Source organism: Ambystoma mexicanum, chromosome 6q (genome assembly GCF_040938575.1).
Source record: "Ambystoma mexicanum isolate Mex_15411 chromosome 6q, UKY_AmexF1_1, whole genome shotgun sequence".
NCBI classification, from domain to species: Eukaryota; Metazoa; Chordata; class Amphibia; order Caudata; family Ambystomatidae; genus Ambystoma; species Ambystoma mexicanum.
The window spans coordinates 1,468,039,009-1,468,051,724 of NC_090937.1; the positions used below are offsets into that span (position 1 = coordinate 1,468,039,009).

Below are 12,716 nucleotides of genomic sequence, written 5' to 3' on the forward strand. Positions count from 1 at the left end.
GTCACATTTCATATTTTATCATAGCCACTACAAAGAAAAGTCATTATTTACAACCTGCAAGGGGAAAAATGTGCAACCGCCACTAGCCATTGGCTAGTGATATCTGACTCGTGGCGAGTAAGAAATGGTGTGCTGTGTGTATGTATACCATTGAGATGACGAGCGACTTTGTATGCCTGGCTAATAATTTACAACTTTAATTTGTGCCCCCAATTTGTGCCCCCCAACAAACATTTTAGCTTATGCAGAATCTACAATGTATTAAAGATTCTGCATAAGCTAAAATATTTGTTTTTATTTAGAACTGCCATCTACTGGTTATGCAGGGGGCAATTAGTGTAATTTTGTAAAACGTTGGGTTTCACCCCAAGTACTCAGAGTAATCCAGATGTGGAGCCCTTGCTCACTATGCTTAAGAGAGGCACAGCTTCCCCACACTGATGAGGCCCGACTAGGCCGGAACACGTCTGTGGGGTTGCTGTTGGTACTCTTGTTCAGAGCAGAATTGCCTAGCATTTCGGTGCTGGAATGCCCTCGGTAGTGCGAAAAAGACTGATACGAAAATGGCTATTTCTCCTCTGTGAAGGGTGCAGTGAGCTAAAACGTGGGTGTAGACTCCTGATTGGAAGAAATTCCATAGAACAGGGTATTTAACTCATGTTCGTTCTCAGTAGAGGGGCTACCACACTCCTTTGTAATTGTGTAAATGATAGCAAATTTTTTGTAAACATGTCCCAGAAACGACCAAGCTGCCGGGTACTGCAGACATCATTGAGCACTGCGGGCCATATATTAAATTTGAAGAAAAACATTCCTTGCTCTGAACATTTTGAAGAGTGTTCACATTGACTCCATGCCATCCCCACTCCCCTACACTTTAATGACCCTTATAGAATAGCCTAATGGGAGGATGGATATAACACCCCAATATATATATATATATAACGCCGGCAATCTTTTTTGCCCTATAATGGGAGCATCGCACTTTTATATTTGTTGCTATTGCCGCGAGTCGAACGTTCGTAAGGAACGTACAATAAAGAAAGTGTGTTTTTCCAAAAAAGACGGATCCTGATGTTTAATTTTCGACCATGGAGAGTGCTGCTCATCTCACTGGCGATCAGTGACAAAGAAAATATATATTATATAATATATATGTATTCTCTCTCTCTCCAACCAGCCTCTAAAAAACAGGCATACACTTGTTTTTACTTTTTTAATGTTCCGGGAGTCATACACACTTCCTGCCAGCACTGCTGTGGTGGACGAGTATCTTTCCTTAGCTCGTTGCATTGCGACGTCAGAGTTTTTTCCGTTTCTAGTTCCACTCCTCTTTTGGAGATCAAATGAGACATTTCAAAGCCCATGGCACATCAGCATCAGGAAAGGGCAAGTGTTCTTAGAATCCCATGCTGGAAAGGAGGCACTGACGAAAAGACAACTAGATAAAACACTCAGTCCTTCAGAAGACCAACCATGATTGAATTGTCCACATGTACAGGAATGATGAACTTATGGCAAACAATTTACCAAAGAAACATATAGAGATCACACTCAAGGTTTAGAATCCTGGTTATCCAGCCTTTGGCTTTACAGATGTTTTGAACTGCAGAACCCACCATCCTTAGCCATCATCCTTGATGAGGGATCCAGAGAGTTGCACTCCAAAACATCTGTAGAGCCACAGGCTGTAGAACCGCCCCCCCCCCCGGTTTAGAGCCATTTGTCCGAAAGTAATACCATATTATGGAATGTAGGCAAGGAGTCTTAATTTCTAGAAGGAGGTGGTGTTTATGGTTCACAACTAAGACCCGATCACATTCTTACCATTCACATACAGGACTGGCGTGGCACAGCAGCGAGAAAGCTGTATACTGTTGATAGAATGAGAATAACACTGCTTTTTGACTAAAGGAAGCTCTGCTGTTCCAGGCAGCCACAAAAGGAGTACGGAGACACTAAACAAAAAAACCTCAATGCTTCTCAAGATGGATGTTTGCTAGTTCTCACACAGCTGACTCAAGTCAGGGATGGTGAGTCGAGAAGCCTGTGGTGTATAAAAATCAATGCATACTAAAAAATTACAAAAGCAGAAAAATAGTACATGTACTTGTTTTGCTTGCTATGAAAATAAAGTATGCTCCAAGAATTGTGTTGACTACTTCAGCAGGGATTTACGTAGAATACTTCCCCTTATGACTGAGCAGCTACCATGTATTTACGGCAACCAGGCATGAGACCCAGGATGCACAGATCAGAAAGTGTCAATTTTACCACATTAGTGCCCACAGTACAATTCAGATCCATATGTATTCTAAAATACATTGGAAACCAATGTGAATAAATACTAAAGAACTATTTTTTTAGTTCAAGATACAAAACCATATTGTAGTCAAATGTTTAAAATAGATAGATACAATTACCTAAATGTACCAGTATTGGGGGAACCTTCTTCTGTAATAACGAGGGTAGTAATAGCGCCGTCGGTAGTATCGGAAATAAGGCATTTCCATGATGTTATTCAGTCTGGGCTAGGAAGTGTTGACTAAAAGCATGAACCTGGATCACATCTATACATAAGTTTGGTTTCTATTGTTACATCTGAAAATGATGCTGTGCCTTGTCGCAGTCACTATGTTAAAGGTCATATGCACCCAAGGCAGCAGTTTTGACCATAGGCATACAAGGCTTCAATGTAAAACACACATTACGATATTACTGCAGATGTATCAAATCTTATTCTTTTAAGGTGTGAACTACTAATTTGGAATTCATTTTGAGTTGTGTTATGTTATCAATTTCTTGCAAAGCGCAGCACGCCTGCGTTTTAGCAGAATAAAACCTGCTATGGATTTTATTTTATTTATTTTATTTATAACCCTTGCCTTCTTTGGAATGGGAGGATGCGTAGAGGTGGACCCGTAGCAATTCTTCTTTACTCTCAAACCGCTATACTTTCAGCCCTTTCTTGGATGGTGGGAGGATGGTGGTAGACCAAAGGCTGAGAGGCGGTGTGCCTCCAGCTGCGGGTTCTGCAACTAACCAAGAAGGCTTCCATGGATGGTTTCCTTTTTGTTGATCACCGTTAAGGCAAAATTCCATTATTGAGGTTCTTATTGCCCGTTTTGGGACCCTAAACCTTTTGCTTTTCTTTGTTCTGAGAAAGTGAGGCCTTTTAGTTTCGCTCACCTGCCAAACTATAATGGGTTGGGGGCACTAGTCAGTCCCTAGTTTTGCCAGTGCAGGGGGACTGTTGCTCTCATTCACTTTCTCTTCAGTGGAGTGTAAAGGGGACACTTTGCATCCGTTTATCTTTATGTCTGTCAATATTTTCTATGTCTTTGTAAAGTGCCTAGGACAGGCTGGGTGGGGTCAGTGAACAGTTTGACTACTTATTTTGCTGCAATGTTTAAGTACCATACACTCAATATTGTGGGCCCTTGTAATTCAAGTCCTGTCCTTTTGCTATCTTGCTTTTGGGCCGTCTTCCTGTCTTCTCAAGACGGACAACCAAATAGGGACATTCACTTTCATGTGGAACTGGTTGAAACTGGGATTGGAAATTTATGCCATCTCAACCTAGGATAGGGGCAATGCCAGAGACAGATATACCCCAGAGAAAGTCAAGGCAAGTTGAATGGGACCTCACGACTCCTGTGTATGCATTCCCCCACACATGCACCTCTATCTCTGGCCATGCCCAATGACTATCTGCTTCTGTCCTGACCAGGTCTCTTTTCATTCAGATGGTTCACACCAAAACTACAGCTACCAGCCTCCAGCAGACTCGTCAGACACCTGGGATGGATCATGGATCCCGGGAAGCAGCACAACATAAATAACTGGGACTACAAGTGCCACAATGCACCTGGATCAAACTGACAAACCCGGGCCTGGTACACACTCGTTTCCAAAATTGGAATGGACTTGGCTTCACCTTACAGAAGCTGAAGAGGGAAATAAAAAACACCTACCCCCCTGCTGCTGCCCTACTGCTATAGGGGAGTGGTGGGGCAGCAGCAGCAAAGGGGATGGAACCTGCAGGGAGTTGCCTAGCATTAGGGTAGACCAAAGAGCACCCCCTAAAACCTTTGTATGCAAAGAGGTAGTAGATCCAGGAGGGGAACACATGGATCTCATGGCAAAGATGAAGGCTGAAAAAGGGGGCGGGGGCTGGTAGATCTCCTTTTCGTAGACCTGCAGGGGAGATCCTGTCTCAAGGAGATCACTCAGAAAATTATTGGCTCAGGCAATCAGCTGACTCAAGTAGCCAATGTGAGCAGGGCTACAAAAAGCCAGTAATCTGTTGAGTGAGGTGTTTGGGTGAGAGAAGGTGCACGAGGTACAACAGAGCAGAGAGAAGGGATGTAGCAGCTGGAGGTGAACTTGACGATTTTGGCAAGTTTATAGCGAGATGAGCTAAGGTGTGGGGGTGGGAAAGGGGTACCAATTGAGCTGAAGTGGGAGAGTGGTTGGAGGTAATTTTGGAGGGAAGAGCAGAAGGCGGGTTGAGTGTAAAAGAGAGGAGATGGAAGTGAGAGGCAGCAGGGGGAAGGAGGGTAAAGGGAGGGTATTGTTGGGAAGAGTGAGATTTGGAGGGAAGCAGATAAGATCAGAATGGAGTTGGCGCGCAGAGACAGAAAATGGGAGAGATCACATGAAGAAACTCAGTGTATTGAGACGGGAGAAACCAGGAGGGATCCGTTAAAGGGTGGAAAAAAGGGTGAAAACAATAAGACCAGGAGATGGAGTAGAGTGCGTGATATGAGTTAGGATGTGGAGACAGGAGAATTGTGGAGAGAAGTAAGACTAGGTGATGAAGTGTGGAGAGAGGGAGATGAGATTGAGAGAGAGGAGGGTGGAAGAGTGGAGACAGGAGAATGAGGAAAAACTGAAGAAACTGATATGGAGGGTAAAAGGGCACTAGGAAAACCAGACTGCCCTGCTACATCCTGTAGAGGTCCCAGAGAGAGCGAGATAAGGCCACATCACTTAGGCTCTGTTAGGATGTGCAGTGTTTCCAATGTTTACCTGTTAAACCATGAGTGTATAATATTTCCTTCACTATGTCTATTGTCACATAGATACTATAGAACATAGAACTGCATCTTATGTAGCAGGGTTCCAAGGAGAGCCAGTGAAGAACAGGGCCTTAGTGGGAAGATTGTACTCCTCCTGCTGGGGGTCGTTTTATGTCATCAACTTACAAATAAAAGGTTCTTTACCTTTAAACTACTGGTTATGTGAAAGCCTCCCTTTGTACATAACATTTGGCGACGAGGATTTTGACTGGGACCCCGAGGACGACCCCCAGCGCCTTTTCTACAGATCTAGTGTGCTGGCTGTGGAGCGGAGCCAGCCTGACTTGCCTGAGGGAGGGCCTTTTTCAGTGGATTATTGACGGCCTGACATCCAGTGTGTGGCATCCACCGGAGGGACATTGCTAGCGCCAGAGGAAAACCCCTGGAGTCTCCGTGGTCCGTGGGAGCTGGAATTGGACCCCTGCAATTTTGTTGAACTTGTGGAGACTGGGCTGGCAAAGACACGGCTTTGGCACTTTTATAATTGGATTTTGGGTTGTGTGTTTTCCGAGCGGCCATTGGACACCCTGGCCCCACGCTGAGCAAGGTTGAGAAAGGAGTCGCCGCCGATGACCCTGGTGAGGCGCTCCAGGGTGAGTAGATAACCAAGCAGCTATCTTTTAATTAGTGTCACCTACCTGTGTGGGTGGGAGCTCTTTTGGTTAAACCAGAATTGCAAGCTTGTTATTCTATTCTGCAACTTTGAGACATGGCAAATGTGCCTGCTCCTGTGTTTTTTCTGGCAGTGCCAGGTGAACCCAGGGTTAGATGGGAAGACTGGAAGGAAGGATTCAGCAAATATGCCTTAGCAGTGTTTGGTGCCAACTACTCCAATGAGCGCAAGGAGGCATTGCTATTTCACTGTTTGGGAACTGCAGGCCAAGAGGTCTTAAAGAGATTGCCGGAGCCTTCTGACATTTTGGATGCTGGTCCATATGAAAGGACATTAGCCAAACTGGACAGGCATTTTAGAGTGGAGGAGAACATTATATTGGAAAGATATAAATTTGCCACGAGAGAGCAGAAGAATGGGGAAAGTATCGAGGATTTTGTCACGGCTTTAAGGGGCTTAGCAGTGAAATGCAAATTCACTCACTGTCAGGATGAGCACTTGAGAGACCAGCTAATGATTAAATGTTCCAATGACAGTATTAGGAAAGAACTATGGAAAGAGAGGAACCCCACTTTGGATCGAGCAATTGAGATAGCGAAAATGGTGGAACACACAGATAAGTGCATTGAAGTTCTTCAATCGGATACTGTGAACAATGGTAAACCCAAGTTGGATGAGAGTCAGGGTTCAGTGCTGAAGGTGTCAAAGGTTGTTCAGAGGCAGAGTACGTGGAATCCAAGAAGCGCCTCGCAGAATGCTAAAAGGAGCGAAGAGAACAGACCGGCAACTGGCAGAGGATGGCGTCAATGGGTTCCTGCAAAAGATAGCAGAGGGATTCCCAAAGACATGAATTCTTTCAAGATGGTTAGGGATTCAGGACAATCCAGAGGTTTTCCAGGGAGACGATGCTTTAGATGTGGAAGCTTGTCGCATATAGCCTCGGATAAGGATTGCTTTGCTATTCATATCATATGCAATGAGTGTGGTGTGAGAGGGCACATTGCCCGATGTTGTAGAAATTTTAATGCTGGGTCAAATCAAGTGCATGAAATAAGTGCAAGTTATGAAGATGAGTCATATTGTGAGGATGGCAGAGAAGTGGTATTTACAGTGAATGCTGTCAATGGCAGAGTGAAAACGCAGAAACCTTATGCTGAGGTTGTAATTCGAGGTGTACCAGTACGCATGCTAATGGATAGTGGTGCTGACTACACCTTGATAAGTGTGGAAGTGTGGAGGAACAAATTCGATAGTTGTACTCTGTGGGAAAATACTGTTAAAGCAAATGCTTATGGAGATGTTCCCATAGATATTATAGGTTGCTTTGATGCTGAATTACAGTTTAAGGACAGGAAGGCCAAAGGTTATGTGTATGTTACCAACAGAGGGGGTGAATTGTTGTCATGGAGTGATCAAGCTGAATTGAAGATAAGGCTTGAGGCAAGTCATCCCGAGCAGGTAATGTCTGTTGCGGGAGGAGAGCCCACAGAGATACAAACCACGTTATCTGGGAAATTGGGATGTCTTAAGGGCTTTGTACATGTAATTCGCCTAAAGAAAGGAGCTGTACCTAAGATTGCAAAACTGCGAACTATTCCTCTTGCTCTTAGAGGAGATGTAGAGGAAGAACTCAAGAGAATGGAAAGAGATGGTGTCATTGAAAAGATAGAAGCATCTGAATGGGTCAGTCCTATAGTTGTAGTCAGAAAAGGCAATGGGTCTTTGAGGCTCTGTATAGATCTTAGACATCTAAACAGCATGGTTGTGGCAGACAGGTTTCCTCTTCCCCGAATAGATGATTTGATGGTGGGAGTAGCTGGGTCAAAAGTGTTCTCCATACTAGATCTTAAATCGGCCTACCATCAGGTTGAATTGCACCCTAATTCCAGGGATCTCACCGCCTTCATCACCCCGATTGGATTGTTCAGGTGTGTTCGCATGCCATTTGGTTTGGTCTCAGCCGCAAGTGTGTTTCAGAGTATTATGCATAAATTACTTGGGGGTGAAAAAGGGGTGATGTGTTATCAGGATGATGTTCTTGTATGTGGGAGCGATGAGAAGGAGCATGATGTTCGTTTGAAAAGAGTTTTGGATATTTTGAAGGAGGCAGGCCTCACCGTTGCCTTGGAAAAATGTACTTTTAAAGCCAACAAAGTGGTGTACCTGGGTCATGAGATCACTGGGGAAGGGGTTAGACCCAAGGAGGAGGCTATTGAGGCCATAAAAAGAATGGAGGAGCCTAAGTCTAAAGGGGACATACTATCATTTTTGGGACTGGTGGAGTTTTACGGCAAATTTGTCAAGGGGTTAGCAGAAATGTCGAGGAATATGAGATTTCTCACTCGCAAGGGAGTCGTTTTTAAATGGTGTGACCGGTGCAAGAAAGAATTTTTGATGATTAAAGAGGCTATTGTCAATGCTCCCATTTTGAAAATATTTGAGGAAAGTAAACCCACATTGCTTTTTGTTGATGCCAGTGATTATGGTGTTGGGGCTGTTCTGATGCAGGAGGATCAGACAGGTTTACAGACTGTGGCTTTTGCGTCCAGGTCTTTGAAGGGCCCAGAATCTAGATATTCAGTTATTGAGAAGGAGGCTCTAGCATGCGTTTGGGGTGTCGAGAAATTTAAAAGATTCTTGTGGGGGAGGAGTTTCACCATTTGCACTGACCATAAACCCTTGGTTGGAATTTTTACGAAAGGTGGTTTGGAGGGAGTGTCAAGACGCATTATGAAATGGGTCACGGCATTGCAAGGGTTACAGTATACCATGCTCCACGTAAAGGGGGAGGTTAATGTGGTTGCAGACGCCTTGTCTAGATCTGTCCAGAGGGAAATTTCTGACGATAGTGACTTTACAAGTTCAGAGGAGAGTGCAGAAATATTCCAGGTGCATGAAACATTAAAGAAAAGTGAGTGGGATGTGTCTTGCACGGAGGATGTTGTATATCAAGGAGTACTTACTCTGGTTGCAGAAGGTAAAATTAAGAGCCACAGGGGCGAGATGAATGGTTTTGCCAAAGTGAGGGAGGAGCTATGGATTCAGGATGGTTATTTATACAAGGGTCACCAGATGGTTGTGCCAGTCGGTATGAGGAAGTCTGTTTTGGAGTTGGCCCATGTTGGGCATTTAGGTCTGGCCAGGACGAAGGGACTTGTGAGGTCTGAATTTTGGTGGCCTGGTATCGACAAGGACATAGAGGAACAAGTCAAAGACTGTGTGGAATGTATTGAGGGAAACAAAGGCTTGAAAGTGCAAAAAGTTCCCATGGTAGTGAGGGAGTCCCCGCGTGTCTCTTGGGACGAAATTGCGTTGGATCTCCTCGGTCCATTTAATATTGGTGGTGGCAGAGATAGCTACCTATTAGTAGTCATGGATTTATTATCAAAATGGCCGGAGGTATGTGTACTCAAGGACATATCCAGTAGTAGTATAATCAGATTTTTGGAACAACTGTTTTGGAGAGAAGGGTTTCCAAGAAAGTGTTTGTCTGACAATGGGACCCAACTTGTTTCCAGAGAGTTTAAAGAATTCTTAGAGAATCATGGGATTGAGCAGGTGAATACTTCTTTATATCATCCCCAGAGTAATGGGTGTGTGGAACGATTTAATAGGACTCTGATGGAGGCTATTAGGATAGCGGTGGCTACTGGAGGAGATTGGGTGAGAACAGTGATGGAACGCACGTTCCAGTATAGGCTAACTACCCATAGTGTCACAGGCGTGAGTCCATTTGAGATCTTGAGAGGAAGAAAACCAAATACTCATTTATGTCCAGGTTGGATGGGCAAATCAAAAATGGTGGATGTGGATCTAGAGAGTGTAAAAAGGAGAATTTTTGAAGCTGGAGTTAGATCCAAGGAGAGGTATGATCAGAAGAATTGTTGTAGGGAACTCAAGGTCAAAGAGGGTGATTGGATTAAAGTCAAGCTCCCCACCAAAGTTCGTAAAGGAGCCTCGTTGTTTTCTGAACCCAAGCAAGTTGTGAAAGACTTGGGTTCGTCAGTGTTGGTCAAAGGAGGAGCTATTTGGAATAAGGAAAGGGTGGCTTTTCTGTTTCAATGTTAATTTGTCTTCAGTTAGTTGGAGACAGGGACTTTCTTGTGACTCTACCTAATCAACCACTAGATGTCCTATATCTATGCTCTTGATTTGTGCCAGGACTTGCAGCGCATCCAATGTTTTACCTGTTAAACCACGAGTGTATAATATTTATTTTACAGGTTTCAATTTCAGTTGTTCAATATTTGTTTTACAGCTTTCAATTTTAGTGGGTCCTCACCCACACAGTTACTTGTTATGTTTAAGGAGGAGAGGTGTTAGGATGTGCAGTGTTTCCAATGTTTACCTGTTAAACCATGAGTGTATAATATTTCCTTCACTATGTCTATTGTCACTTAGATACTATAGAACATAGAACTGCATCTTATGTAGCAGGGTTCCAAGGAGAGCCAGTGAAGAAGCAGGGCCTTAGTGGGAAGATTGTACTCCTCCTGCTGGGGGTCGTTTTATGTCATCAACTTACAAATAAAAGGTTCTTTACCTTTAAACTACTGGTTATGTGAAAGCCTCCCTTTGTACATAACAGGCTCTCATTGGGTATAATGACAGAGCAGACGGTATAGGTAACCCGGTCCTAGAAATATTGGCACTGCAATACGATCAGTGGGAGTAGGGATACTGGGCTAGGGAGGTGGGAGACCCCTCAAAGGTTGAGGGAGAGGTATATAGGGATCCAACGTAGTCTGCAAGCCCTCTGTTGCTTGTAACAGTGGTCCAGGGATCGAAATTAACATTGGATGAGCAGGAGCTAAAAGCAGCTCCTTGTTGTCCAGCATTAACCTGTGGACAGGAGCTACAACGGGTGATCGAGGAGCTAGCACATATCGCTCCGCAAACAGATACAAACCTATCATTTTGTCAGTTATTTGTGATTGGTTATGCTTTAAATGTTGTATAGATGTGTCCTAATGTTTTATTGTCCCATGCATGCTTGTTTGGCATGCTTGTTTGGCATCAGCTGCCCAGGGGAGCCAAATGTAACTCCTGGCAGCTGCCAGTGTGAAGCTACACTAGGCTCTTCTTCGCTATAAGAAGGAGCCAAATAACTCCCAGCGCCCCCTCAATTTCGAACCCTGCATTGGTCTCATACAACATCTCTCCTAGTGAATGTCTTTTGCTGGGCAAATGTGGGACAGGCACATGCCCATGTCTGGACAGCCCGTACATATTTGAAGGGTGTGGATTCTTCGAAATGGATGGCCCCAAATCTGAATTTGGGATAAGAGCATAGGGTCTGGAGCAATTCGGTAGGATGCCTATTGGAGTCAGGAATTTGAGAAAAGAAGACATCACAGACATGCTGGAGGACTGCTACCATGAGACCAAGTGGAAGTTTCAAAGCCTTCTATGACCAGGAAAGACCGTCATTGGTGACTTCCTCCCTAGGATTGTTGAGATCAACCAGCATATTCGTCCTGCCGTTTGTGGACTTTTTAAGTGTCCTGGACTCCTGCGTACGGACCATTCACCGCCCAGGCCTATCTGCAACAATGGGACACCATCCCAAGTTGGACCTTGGACCCTGCAGTTCTTTAGCTTGTAGCCAAGGAACATTGTTGCCTGCATCAGCTGTTCTCCATTCTGAAGAGGGGCCTACCTGTAGCCTGTTTTCTGCCACCACTTCGAGCTGGGCCTGCTGACTACTGGCTAGGCTTTTTTCAATTCTTGACTTTACCTGCTGTGTCCTAGGGACCCACCCTAGTCGTGTGAGTCATAGTAGTCGTCCCAAGTCGTCTGGCCATCCTGCTACAAGCCTGCAGGAAAGGCTTCTGCACCGGAGAGCAGAACTGCTGCCTAGCTGGACCTAAATCTGACAGTTTTCAGCCACAGCACCAGCAACCCCTGGACCATTTACAACTGTGCAAAAACGCACTTACCATGGGGTAGGTTTTTTGAGAATCGGAGTAAGAAGCGTACACTACATTTTCATTGCCTCACTCGTTGCAAAGGGATAGAGTGCCCGCGAGCGCTGGAGGAGTGCATGCAGCAGAGGACCGCGCTGCCACCAGAGGGACCAGCTGTGTGGAGGCGTAAAGAGGGACTCAGCTGGGACAACTGCAGAGGAGCGCTGCCATAGACATTTAAGCCTGCGGCTACATGAAGGCAAGTGTCACGCTCCCAATACTGTGAGGCCCCAGGAAGGGCTCTGGCATATCTCAGCAAAGAGTTTGCTGGACTTTGGGTTCCCAGGGCGACCAGTCAGAGGGGAGGAAATCTGATTTTCTGCTCACACTCCAAATTTAGCACCCATCGGCTCTGTCATCACGACGGCCTAATCGGAATTGCGCTGGTGCTGCCTTTGAAAGAGTTACAAAGCACAGGAATCTGCAAACAGGGGTAAAATTGAGGAAGGCTTAACAGCAACAGAGGGAGCGTGACAGTAACACCCACCCCCCCGCCCCCGATTACGTGCCTCTTCCCAGCATACAAGACTCTCACATGAAGCCTGAGTGACCCAAAAGCCTCGACTGTCACAATTAAAACTGCACCCAAGCACTTCATAGCAGCGACCTGTGCCAACAATAATTGCTGCTTGCTACGGAAGAAGTAGGCAGTCTGGATGCCTCCCAAAACAGCCAAAACAAAAAGCAGGCCATCGACTTTGGATAGTTACGCCAGGGCCATACAACAAGCCCCGTGGGGTGTGGACCTTGCACTGGAAAAAAGGGGTGCAGCCATGGATCTCCATAACCACCTGATGCAAGCCATAGCGGACCTAATGCCTCATTAGGGACACAGATTGCAGCAGTTCAGATAGATGTTGGACTGCTGCGTCAGGATGTGCGCAGCCTGGAGAGCGCTCTGCAACTCTGGAAGCCCAGGTGAAGGAGAACATAGGGGAGATCCGAGAGACGCACGATAGCTTCCATATTCTGCAGCAGAAGGTCAGCTTGCTTGAAAACAGGGTTGAGGAGGCGGAGGGGCGGGCCCACAGAAATAACATCCGTATAGTAGGCCTG

At 45.3% G+C, this 12,716-nt stretch overlaps 1 protein-coding gene and 1 long non-coding RNA gene across 2 annotated transcripts in view; both read right to left on the minus strand.

Moving 5' to 3' along the window:
* The window catches only part of POLR1A (RNA polymerase I subunit A), a 1,786,762-nt gene that overhangs the window by 1,688,999 nt on the left and 85,047 nt on the right, over positions 1 to 12,716 (minus strand). The gene's annotated exons all lie outside the window — the stretch shown is intronic.
* LOC138516780 (uncharacterized) lies at positions 1,202 to 2,547 on the minus strand. Its single transcript, XR_011282311.1, has 2 exons — positions 2,424 to 2,547; positions 1,202 to 1,426 (listed from the first exon to the last, which is right to left on the minus strand). It is a non-coding gene; the product is annotated as an uncharacterized lncRNA (long non-coding RNA).